Below are 13,023 nucleotides of genomic sequence, written 5' to 3'. Positions count from 1 at the left end.
AAAAATGCTTTTTCAGAAAATATACTCTCTAGTTTTTCTGCCGAAGCGCCCAGGGGCGTTCTCTGCAGTGCACCAGTGCAGAGGGGGGAGAAGCCGCTGAAATGCGCCGTCAGATCCAGCAGAGGTGAATGAACAGTAGTATTCAGCTCAATGAGCATGACCGTTCGGCTCCGAAGAGAAAATCTGAATGAGTGGTTGCATACCAGCTCCTTTTATACCCGTATGTCCGGGGGAGTGGCATGCAAATACCACTCGCCAATTTTCATTGGCCTTTTATCAAAGACCAGAGGTGTCTCGGGCTCCCAAGAGTGACCCCTAGTGTCACTACATCGACACCAACATCGAGTGAGTGACAGAAAGGGAACCCCTAGTTTTTTATAAATGGATCACGAAACACCTATGTTGCTTTTCATTCGCTGTGTTGTGTTGCGCTGTGTTGTGTTGTGAAGAAGTTCAGGACTTCATCTGACTGTTACACCATTAAACATGATTCCAGTTTGTTTTTCACTGAGCAGTTTCAGCGCTTTATAAACGGTAACACAGTGTTTTGTTCCTTTTCTCTGGTGTGCATATTTATGTACAAAGTTCAATGCCATTTTATTTTTCAAACCATTCAAAAATCAAATGCTGTTTAACCACAGCAGTGTAACTCCATGCACATGACAATACTTGCACTCGCTCCATCATGGAAATGTGAATCTGCCTGATCAGAGCGCATATACAAGCAGTGACAACTGTATTATCTTTGTTTGAGTTTAATGTGAGATTTTATCATTTGAAGATCTATGCATTGTGTTATTTAGGCTCATAGCTCACTGTGCACTTTATTTGCTGGTATTTTGAATAGTGTTTGAGGAAATTCCATTGCAATAAACATTCTTTATTCCTACATCCTGACTCCCAACAAAAAAATTATTAATCTTTCATGAAACCTCGCGGTTAACCGGATGTTAAAAATGGTAACCGTGCACATCCCTTAAAGCACTGCACAACAGAGCATCAAAGTATAAATGAAAACAATTTTTCAGTTGAATCACAACCTTTTGCAGTTTAATAAGCACACGACACAAATTGTGATTTGAATTTGATTAATTTAGCAGCCCTACATTAATTTTAACCCATCTTGTTTCTGCATCGTGGAAATCATAGGGCCCTATAAAAAGCATGTTTCCCCATCGATGGACATTAAAAATAACCCTGTATTCTGACGAAAGTATTTTTTCCAAGCACCGTAAGTATTTCATTATATTATAGTAAATGTTTTGCAGTGACTGATTGTTTTTGGTGGGCTCTTAAAGGCGTGAAATTGACAAATTTTTTGCCTTTCTTCTGGCATTGATGAACGATGAGTAACATGACAAATGGTTCTAGTACTGATTGGTTAATATCGCAGCCTCCAGATCATTTGTTTCTGGGGGGTCATGTGCTAGACGAGCAAATGCCATTGAGATGAAATGGAATGCCAATGCATAGCTCTCTCCAGGTACTATATATTATAACTCCTTGACAACAAAAGTCTCTGCTGATCTACAACATATGGGTTGCATTGCCTACAGTTAATATGAAAGAATTTAAAAGAGCTGGGAATCAATCCAAGTGGGCTCTTCATTTTGTGTATTGTTAAATTGTGAAGCTTTGGAGATGAGGCCCCTATAGTGCACATACCTCTTTACTTCATGGACCTCTGTCAGAGTCTAACGTGCTATGTTTCGAAATAATATGCTGGGAGTCCTTCAGCTACTTTATCACTTAGCTGAAACATTTATCCAAAATGTACATTTATTACAGGAATAGTCCCTCTGGAGCAACCTGGGGTTAAGTGTCTTGCCTGAGGGCACAATGGTGATAGTTCATGGATTTCCCCTTTTGGGGGTTTCAAACCCACAACCCTGTGCTTATGAGCTGAGAGCCTAGGACTTCCAGGCTACACCATTTACCAATCTGTGGTGATTGGTATTTTTATGACGTGTGGCAGTGGCAAATTCTCAGGCAAAGCATTCTCTGCTGGTGTAACATGCCTAATAAATAAATATGTTTTAATCCTTTCATTCTCATTCACCTTTTTGTCTGTGTATTTTCAATCACTTTCCACTCCTAATTCATCTACAAACAAATAGGGAAAAAACAAAAAGTTTATCCAATCAGAATTTATTCCTCGATGCTTCAAGTGAAGCATGACAGCTGTTTCACAAATCGCATGCCGAAGCAGCGCGTGAGTCTGAGCTCCACCCCCTCAGGCCTTCAGAATTTCTACAAATGGCTCAACATAACTAGTGAATATGGATCTAATGTCATTTTGTCATATTCATCAGCTAATCAGATTGATTTATTTGTGCTTGGTGGTTGTGGTATTTAGGATATGTTCTGTTCGAGGCCTTCTAGCTGGCCTTGAGTGATAAAATCACACTTTAAGTGATGTACTTAATTCGAAAGTGAAGAGCATGAGATCAAGCTGACGAGTTGGCTATCAAAGATAATTATTAATTATTAAAATCAATAGAACATTGATGAGAATCAATGTTAGCTTTTTCTAATCCTTTAAATCAACAATTATCAAAGATAATCGTTAATTGTTAACATCAATGAAACATTAATTAAAATGAACACTAGCTTATTGATCATTCAAATTCAACAATCATCAAAGATAATTATCAATTATCAAAAATCAATAGAATATTAATAAGGATTAATTTTAACGGGGCACCACCCTGGAATCAGGGACTAATAACCAGATAGTATAACAGTCTCAATATTAGACTTTTCTTAGGAAAATCGACATTCGAAGAATATCGATTTTCGGGAAAAAACAATGAATGAAGGCTTGAATCCGAGCACTGACATCCCGTCAGCATGACACAGGTGTATGCAAAACAAACCAAAACACTTCTCTTTGTAATATAACAAAGTTTATTTATGCAGTAATATCAATTAATAATTAATACAATGCAGTCAATAAACTTCAGGCTTACAACTACAAACTAAACAGTGATATGATTAAATATGGAAATCAAAATAATCCTATAACACATGAGGGTGTGTGTGTGTGTTTGTGAGAGTGAGTGTGTGTGTGTGTGTGTGTAAGGAGGGACGCGCACAAAATGGTGGACGTGACTCTCGTGGAGAGTATGTCACGCGAGACTTCCGGCCAGAGAATATGGCCGCGAATGTGGGCGGAGAGAAACCAGTCAATGGCGTCTACCAGTTACCACGTGTATCCGCTTGTACGATAGCTTATGGACAAAGCTGAGCTTTATCACGAAGCTATCTACTAGCCAAAAATGTGTCCGAGAATGTTTGTGAGGGATCATGTGCGTGCGTGCGCGTGTGTGTGGTTAGTACGAGAGAGAGAGAGAGAGAATAAAGTGACGGCCCCAAAGCCGATTTCGCGATCGTGGGAGAGAAAGCAGCTGTTAGTTTATCACTCAGAGACGCGGTGGATGGCTCGTAAACCGTCCCGCGTTCTTTGATTCTTTAATGGATAAACTCAGTTTGCCGGTCTCACCCGCGATGGCGAAAATGCACAACAGTCCAATGTGGTTGGCCCACAATACAGCAAATCAAATTCATGATAATTAATACCCTGAGTATTAATAATGAGCGGACATGGCAGTCCGTAAACTGTACAAGCAACAACCTTGGTACACAAGAATAACACACTATAATATTCTATCTCTGCCCAGACGTACACCTCTTACTTGAATCGCATGAGGATGCAGAATGTGTGTTCATCCGTCCTTTAACTCAGACTCGGTTTCTCGAGGCTCGGGTGATGACGGGAGGCCGTTTCCTCGCTCTGTCGGTGGGCGGTACGGCTGCTGATTCTCGGCGGCTGGCAGAGAAATCAGCAACGTTGACTTGATTGAAGAGGGAAGAGAAATCTTTTCTCTTCACTTTTGCAGGCAAACGAATAAAGATGCGGATTACTCGGCGGTCTCCTTTGGATCCGTTAGAGTGTTCGGTGGAACACAGAGTAATCTCAACTCATCCAGCGAGATGGAGATTGTATGGCCACAGTTTCAAGTCAGACGTTACTTCCTTGTGCCACGAGGCTGCACCTGAGAGCAGCGATGAGCTGCGTCTACACACGGCGAGCAAAGTTGCTGGAAGCAAATCCCGGAAGCATTTCAGAGGTATTTCTACTCCGGATGATGTCATGGTTGAGGTGCGTTCTGTTGTGTGCCTCATCCAATAGGAGTTGAGAGTTCGATCCTTTAGTGAGCAAGGCTTCATGGGATTTGTAGTCTGTTTTGGACTCCCTTTGTTTGATTTTGGCGCAATTTTTGTCAGTATAATTTATGACCTGGTATGTGGGGGCCTGAGTTAGGTTTTACGACTGTGTTAGGCCTGCCTTTGTCTTCTATCTGAATACACGAGGCCCAACACCCCACAAGTCCAAAAACATGCAGGTTAAGTGAATTGGAGTCTCTAAATTACCCCGTAGGTGTGAGTGAGAGTCCCCCAGCCACTGGGGGATGCGTCAGGAAGGGCATCTGGCGTAAAACCTGTGCAAATATGTGGAACACGGATGGTCCGCTGTGGCAAAATGGGAGCAGCCGAAAGAAGAAGAAGTTGGCTTTGACGCAATGAATGATGTCCACAGGGTGTCTTATTAATTCTGAAACTGTGTTTTCTTAATGGCATGAGTTGCAAAAGACTTAAAATGCACGGGCCACCACTGACGTGTGGTAAACACACTAAAGAATCAGAATGTTGCTGGGTCACAGTAGCCTGCATGTTGTTAAACACTAGTAAAAGAATTAGGGAATACAGCTTGTTTTCTTAAAGTCTGATGAGATTGAAGGTGAAAATCAGGTAAAGGAGGAAGATAAGACAGCTTTTGTCTTGTGGGTAAGATTACTTTGAACAGCACTCTTGAAATACAGATCTTAGAGGTGGACTAGATTAAGCTCACTGCTTTACTGTGTCTCTGTTATGCAGATTTAACAGGTTCATGGTGTATAAATAGTATAGTAATTGTTTTGTACAGTGCAGCGTGGGCTTTATTATTGTGACGAGCATCTGCGTGTCTGTAGACGGTTGATGGATGACGTGGTCGTTTGTCTGCTAAAGTGCTTTCAATAGCGTTCGTCATCATGGTGCATGTGGTGCAGTTTACGAGCATTTTTTACAGTCGAGCACTAAAGTGGAGCTCTCTCATAGCTATTGCAGTGAAGGGAATGCAACCATGGGCTGATCACGAGCTGTCAATGCATATGGCCTCAGATCCAGCCAGAATGTGTGTTTATACATTCCATCTCATGTTGTGTGTTTTGTTGTCCATTTGTTTTGTATTTGTTTTTCTCTAGAAAGTAGGGAATGGGAAACTGTTGGCAAGGCTTAAGTCTTTTTTTGGTGTATTGCTTAAGCTTCAGGAACTAGATGTGCCAAAAATGTGTGCCGAAAATGTCTTTACCTAGTAAAGACATTAACATTTTGATACACTTCCAATATTTATCTAACATGTCTAATTATATATTATACAACAGTTAATTCTGGTCCTTTAGTCTGAATGGACAAGTGGTGTTCCAAGAGTGCTGATATTTAGTTGGTTATAACAGCACTTGGACACATCAATTTAGCGTTCTTCTTTTTTGTGTTTGCATTAAACAGGCTGTCAGTCTGTGCATTGCTCAGCAACATTCAATGGCTTTGGCTTCATTTGGAACTATTTTCATTAGTAGAGTGAAAATAGACAAAATGAGTGACCATCTTGTATCTAAAATGTAACCTTCAGGTGAATCACATCTGATATTTAGCAACAGCTTTTTTGCTTGTGTGATATTTCTTGAAATTGTTTCTGTATATGGCGTTTCTTCAACTTTGGGCACTTTTAGCACTGTGAATAAGTCTCGTTACAACATTTTTCAAACTCTTAATCATTTTTAAAAATATGTTTACAAACAATGTCCAACAGTGTATGTACATGCATCAGATGGGATTAATGCCATTTTTTTTTCCAAGTCATAGAAATTCCCATTATATTATTATTTCGACAACATCTCAATTTCCACACAAATGGCATAAAGATTTTGTTTTGTGTTCAATACCATTTTGTGGTGGAAATGATGGTAATGGCAATTACATTTTTAACTTTTTTATTTTATAGTAATGGCAGACTCCTTTGTCTTGCTTAACATTCTACGTATCATAAATACAGACAATTAAATAATATGTTTACACATTTTGCAGTGCACGCAAACACAGAAAAGGGGAATGCTAAAGTGATGTCCAAGTGCTGTTATAACCAACTAAATATCAGCACCATATATGTGTATCCCCTTATGTAATGCCCGTAAAGTGTGAAGACATAAAGACTGCTTTTTTTTTTATGTACTGTATATTATAATTACCATGTGCCTTTTCCTAACTGTTATAATTGTAGCATGCATGCTATGGTGTATGTCACAAGCTTGTGTTCATTTCATTATAAACTTGAATGATGTGATGAACTAAACAGCCTATTAAATAAACCAGTGCAGGACACTGGAAATGTATATACATTTACATAGAGAGTTGTCTTAGTAATGTACTGTAAAATATTTTAGAATGGCTTTAGGGGTCTGTAAGCAAACAAAAAGCAAACACATGTCCCTGCTTTTGTGGATGATGTATTATACAGTTTTTCTTTAGCTCTCTTTGATGAATATGATGGGGCTGTGTGTGCACTTTCCACTTCTCCTACTGTGCACTGCAACCTGTGGAAGCGGCAGTAAATTACTGCTCTTGCACAACATTAGCACAGTGGGTTCCTAAATGACAGCCCAGACTATGATTACTACAGGTTAATTTAAATTGACTCAAAAACAGTAATATGCTGCTGTGGAATATGTTTGAATGCTCTTTCGTGCTCCCTACCCCCTTCGCCAACATTTTTGAGACACACACACATACACATACACACACACACACACACACGCACACACGCACACACGCACACACACACACACATATTGGTGTGGTTACCCTTATGAGGATTCTCCATAGACATAATGATTTTTATACTGTACAAACTATAGATTATATCCCCTAACCCTACCCCTTAACCTAACCCTCACAGAAAACTTTCTGCATTTTTACATTTTCAATAAAACATCATGCTTACTTGCGTAACCTCCGTTCCCTGATGGAGGGAACGAGACACATCGATGTAGTGACACTAAGGGTCACTCTTGGGAGCCCGAGACACCTCTGGTCTTTGATAAAAGGCCAATGAAAATTGGCGAGTGGTATTTGCATGCCACTCCCCTGGACATACAGGTATAAAAGGAGCTGGTATGCAACCACTCATTCAGGTTTTATGCTGAGGAGCCGAGACAAGGTCTGGCCATTTCAGCGGGTAGTTCAGCATTGTGGCAACAACCATCAGGGAACGGAGGTTACGCAAGTAACCATGACGTTCCCTATCTGTCACTCACTCGACGTTGTGTCGATGTAGTGACACTAGGGGTCCCTATATGAAACGCCACAACTGGCTGAACTGTGTTACTTGAACTGTCGATGTGTGGTGTGCAGACCACTGTGTGCCTCGTAGCCAGCACACCAGGTCGACACGTAACCTCCCCCAACATAGTTATGAGTGTGAAACGGCCCTTTGGGGACAAGTCAACTACCCAAAAGATAGAGACAGGCTAACCCAGTCGTGGCCTCTTTTCCCCTTCTCTTTTTCCACTCCCTAAAAAAGAAGGGGGATTATCCGACTGGGCCGCCAAGTCTAGTCAGGGGGTGTCCCTCCCACCGCGGAGACCACACCTCGCCCAAAGAGAGGGGGAATATTTAAGTGGAAAAATAAGTTTTTCCGACCATGTGGAGAGTCTTCAAGGTAGATCCTACCCAACGGGAGAGGAGATACTACAAACATGGAGACTGGGGCAGAGGGGCTCTGCCCAAGGAAGACGCAGATTGCCAACAGGGAAACGAATTAGCGGAAGATATATATCGCATGGGGTTAGCCTTACAGGGAACCGCCATATGCGGAGCACCTACCCCAGAACAGGACTCTTAGTTTGCACGTGTACTGGGCCGGCAGCGAGTCTCTCCGAAAACTCGACTGCCACAGGGCTCGGAGGAAGTCAACCAGGGAACAAAGTTTGTGAACACTACTGGGAATTAATGGCGCACGTCTTCATCTCAAAAGGAGGTGGAAGGCGCTATGTGCAAGCGATACACCCGGCCAGCTATCCCGGGCTTATCCGCTTGTATTGCGTGCCACTACCTGGGACGAAACTGGTTCCACCCGGAGGTTGTAGAACCTTGCAAAGGTGTTGAGTGTTGCCCAGCCTGCTTTTCTGCAAATGTCTGTTAGAGAGGCACCCCTGGCCAGGGCCCAGGAGGCCACTACACCCTTGGTAGAATGGGCTCATAGCCCTACCAGGGGCGGCATGTCCTGGGCGTGATATGCCATAGTTATGGCTTCAATGAGCCAGTGGGCGATCCTCTGCTTGGAGACAGCGCTTCCTTTCCGCTGTGCACTAAAGAAGACAAAGAGCTGCTCAGAGATCCTAAATCTCTGCGTGTGATCCAAATAGATGCGTAAAGTGCGCACCGGACACAGCAACAACAGGGCTGGGTCTGCATCCTCCGGCAGTGGGAGGATTCTTGGGAGGCGAACAGGTGCACCTGTGCCTGTCTGAATCGACTCCAAATCAGCTGGACCACCTGAGGGTGGAGTCTCCACTCTCTCCTGAGGGTAACCTGCCATGACAGCGTGTCCGCTGTAGTGTTGATGTTGCCCGGGATGTGAGTGGCTCGCAGCGACTTGAAGTGCTGCTGACTCCAGAGGAGGAGACGGCAGGCAAGTTGTGACATACAACGAGAGTGCAGACCGCCTTGGCGGTTGACATATGCTACCGTTGCCGTGTTGTCTGTCTGAACTAACATGTGCTTGCCCTGGATCAATGGCCGAAACCTCCACAGAGCAAGCAGAATTGACAACAACTCGAGGCAGTTGATGTGCCAATGCAGCCGCGGGCCCGTCCACGTGCCGGTGGCTGCGTGCCCGTTGCAAACAGCACCCCAGCCCGTTTTGGAGGCGTCCGTCATGACCATGACGTGCCTGGAGACCAGTTCTAGGGGAACACCTGCCCATAAAAACAAGAGATCGGTCCAAGGGCTGAAAAGATGGTGACAGACCGGCGTGTTGACCACGCGATGTGTCCCACGGCGCCATGCCCATCTCGGGACTCGAGTCTGAAGCCAGTGCTGAAGCGGTCTCATATGCATCAACCCGAGCGGGGTGGCCACCGCTGAGGATGCCATATGCCCCAGGAGCCTCTGAAAGAGATTCAGTGGAACCGCTGTTTTCTGTTTGAACGCCTTCAAACAGGCCAGCACCGACTGTGCGTGCTCGTTCGTGAGGCGCGCTGTCAAAGAGACTGAGTCCAACTCCAAACCGAGGAAAGAGATGCTCTGAACTTGGAGGAGCTTGCTCTTTTCCCAGTTGACCTGAAGCCCTAGTCGGCTGAGGTGTGAGAGCACCAAGTCCCTGTGTGCACACAACATGTCCCGAGAGTGATCTAGGATTAGCCAATCATCGAGATAGTTGAGAACGCGAATGCCCACTTCCCTTAACGGGGCAAGGGCTGCCTCTGCGACTTTCGTGAAGACGCGAGGAGACAAGGACAGGCCAAAAGGGAGGACCTTGTACTGATACGCCTGACCCTCGAATGCAAACCGCAGGAAGGGTCTGTGTCGAGGTAGAATCGAGATGTGGAAGTACGCGTCCTTCAGGTCTACCGCCGGACGCTCGCCAGAATGCGTTTTTGCATCAGCATCTTGAATGGTAGTCTGTATAAAGCCCGGTTCAGTACTTGCAGGTCCAAGATTGGCCGCAACCCACCGCATTTTTTTGGTACAATGAAGTAGGGGCTGTAAAACCTCGGCCGGAGAGACAGGTTCTATCGCACCCTTCCGTAGGAGGGTAGCGATCACCGCGCGCAAGGTAGCAGCGTTTTTGTCCTTCACCAAGGTGAAGTGGATACTGCTGAACCTGGGTGGACGCCTGGCGAACTGAATCACGTAGACGAGTCAGACAGTCTGGACCAGCCATTGCGACGGATTGGAAAGCGCAAGCTACGTGTCCAAGTTCCGTGCAAGGGGGACCAAAGGGACAACGTCATCGGATGTACCGGCAGGTGGGGGCCTTGCGGCAGGGCGGAGCACGAGGTGCCACACCATGTCGTGGCCATGCTGAGTCTAAGGACATCGAAGCACTTACCTGGCTCCTTGTGACCACCGCCGGAACAGCCTGGGATGAGAGAGGAAGAGGCCTGTCCTCGTGACCCGTGGAGACTGTCACATCGGGGGCGGATATGTGCCACATCTGGGCGCTCTGGGGCGGGAGACCGCTGCTGGAGCGCCAAACCTGCCAAATAGAGTGGTGGACGGTGGTCGTGATGACGGCTGTGCACACCTGATATGTGACCCAGGGAACAAGGAAACCGTTCTTGCTGAACTCTTGAGTACTGCAGCCACTTGGGCATGCAGCGCAATTAAATGCAAAGGTAACAAAAAGATTCTCCTCCCGGCCTTCGACTGGGGGATGGAGAGGTCTGTTTACCAGCTCTAGAGCAGCGGGTTTCGTCGTCCCTGGGTCGCCCGTCTCAAGGGTGCTTTGAAGCCTTTCACGGGTTCTTGGCGGCTGCAAGATGGGTGGCATCTGCATAGGTGCACCACGAGCGCCTTTATCCACCGGGGGATTGCCGAATAGCCCTTGGCCACCCCACCCTCGAGGGTAGTGAGGGCAGGGAAGCTGAAAAGATCGGGACTGGGCAGTAAAAAAGTGCCTCCCACGAACTTGTCAGCTCTTCATGCACTTCCGGGAAGAAAGGAACGGGGGCGGGGCGTGGCTTTGAGTGGCGCCGTGAGCCCAGGAACCAATCATCGAGCCGCGAGGGTTCAGGGAAGAGCGGAGGGTTCCACTCTAGCCGACACTTGCGGCTGCCCGCGAAAGTATGTCTTCATCTCCGCGTCAGCCTGTGACTGGGCAATCGTCCCCGAAGGGAGGAGCCCAGCTGAGGCTTCCGCGTCCGACTGGACGAGCCCGCTCTCCAATGCTGCGCTCGAGAGCTCATCACTTTCGCGGGCTCCGAATAAGAGGTTGAACTCGCCATGAGATGAGCCGGTGGACTCATCCGGAAGCCCGATCGGGGCAGACGAGCGTGCTGGGGAATGGGATATCCGCGGGGGGATACCCAGCGGTGGCGGTCCCATTGGGGTCCCCAAATCGCCCCCAGTGCTAGCCGCACTTGCCTCATACCCGTGGGTAAAAAGACCGAGGCGAGGAGCCTCGGGGGTGGCTTGCTTTCTTACGAAGGCGGGCCGCGACTGCATCGTTGCCATGGACATGTCCTCGCAATGAGTACATGACCATCCACGAACGCTGTCTCTGCGTGAGCAGTGCCCAGACATGAAAGACAGTGATCGTGACCGTCAGAAGGCGAGAGATAACAAGCGCAACCAGGAATAACACAAAGGAAGGGCATCTTTAAAAAGACTCGTCTTTTCCGTGTGTGCCGCTCTTTTAGAGAAATATACTCTTTTAGAGAAATATACTCTTATTTCTGCCGAAGCGCCCAGGGGCATTCTCTGCAGTGCACCAGTGCAGAGGAGGGAGAAGCCGCTGAAATGCGCCGTCAGATCCAGCAGAGATGATTGTCGTGGTTGCAATCTGAATGAGTAGTTGCATACCAGCTCCTTTTATACCCGTATGTCCGGGGGAGTGGCATGCAAATACCACTCGCCAATTTTCATTGGCCTTTTAACATCGACACAATGTTGACAGATAGGGAACATTGTTTAATATGTTTTTTAAGCGATTTGAAATATGGGGACAATAGAAATATTCTCATAAACCACATTTATAGCATAATACCCTATTATGTTTGTAACCTAAAAAATTTTCCTCATAAACCACCTAAACCCTTCTACACACACACACACACACAAACACACACACACACACACACACACACACACTGTCCCTTGTCTGTCAAATCTGGAGAATTGCCAGCATGTTTGTTCAGGCCAAACACGTACACACATCCTGGTAATCAATATTTCTCTCTTTCCCTTGATTCGTCCATATTTCATCCCTTTTTTCTTTCTCTCTGCTCCCTCCATTTCCCCCCTCCCGCTCTCTCTCCTCTCTCCTCATCTTAGTCATTAGGACTAATATTTACCTCTTACTGCCAAACAGAATTCCAATGTCTGGCTCCCTCCCTTTCTCTCTCTCTCTCTTCCTCTCTCTGTCGCTGTCTCTTCCATATTCCTTTCATTTTTCTGTCGTCTTTGGCCTCTTAATTCTTCCTCTCATTCATCTGAAGGACTTGTCAGGGTCAACAGACCAACATGCTTAAAGACGGATAAATAGAGCAGAGGGAGAAACTGAATGCATCAAAAAGAGAACAAACCCAGAGAACGGTGACAAAATCAGGAGAGGGAATATTATGTCAGAGAGCCTGGTGATTCCAAGCAATTGCATTAGCACCTGAAGTCATGAAACAGAGAGGAGACAGCAGGGGGAGGCTGCCACAAAAGTAAATTGAAAATGATGTGCTTGTATTGTGTGTGTGGTTGAGATGAGAGAGATGAGTAAGACAGCGTGAAAGCACTTTTTTATATTTCAGCTTCGCTAACCTCTATCACAGTAAATCATTTTGTTAGTGTGTGTCCATTCGTGCTGGTGTATGTGAGTGTGGGAACGAGGAATGTATATGTGATGGTTGTGTATAGTTATGTTAATTTTTGTTATATAGACCAGTCGTATTGTTTACAAACATTGCAGGGCGTGCACAGTAAGTGGTGGCAGAAAGCAGGCAAACGGTTTTGTTAGATTTGACAGATGAGACAACTAGCACTAGCTAGATAGTATAGAATAAAATTAGCCTTCAGGTTCAAAGCTAGCTAGGTTTGGGTACACTATTGCCAGTAACACAGCTAGTTATAATCATCGATTAAATGAAAGTATGACACAAAGCCATCATAAATGCAGAAATATTTTTAGCTATACCATTATTATAATGAAAT

At 45.4% G+C, this 13,023-nt stretch overlaps 1 protein-coding gene across 1 annotated transcript in view; it reads left to right on the top strand.

Annotated features, from left to right (window-relative positions):
• LOC127453515 (glutamate receptor ionotropic, NMDA 2D-like) overlaps positions 1 to 13,023 on the top strand; it is a 108,942-nt gene that overhangs the window by 52,641 nt on the left and 43,278 nt on the right. The window lies entirely within an intron of this gene.

Source organism: Myxocyprinus asiaticus, chromosome 15 (assembly GCF_019703515.2).
Source record: "Myxocyprinus asiaticus isolate MX2 ecotype Aquarium Trade chromosome 15, UBuf_Myxa_2, whole genome shotgun sequence".
Lineage (NCBI taxonomy): Eukaryota > Metazoa > Chordata > Actinopteri > Cypriniformes > Catostomidae > Myxocyprinus > Myxocyprinus asiaticus.
The sequence above is the reverse complement of the archived record's forward strand: the minus strand, read 5'-3'. Positions and strand labels throughout refer to the sequence as shown.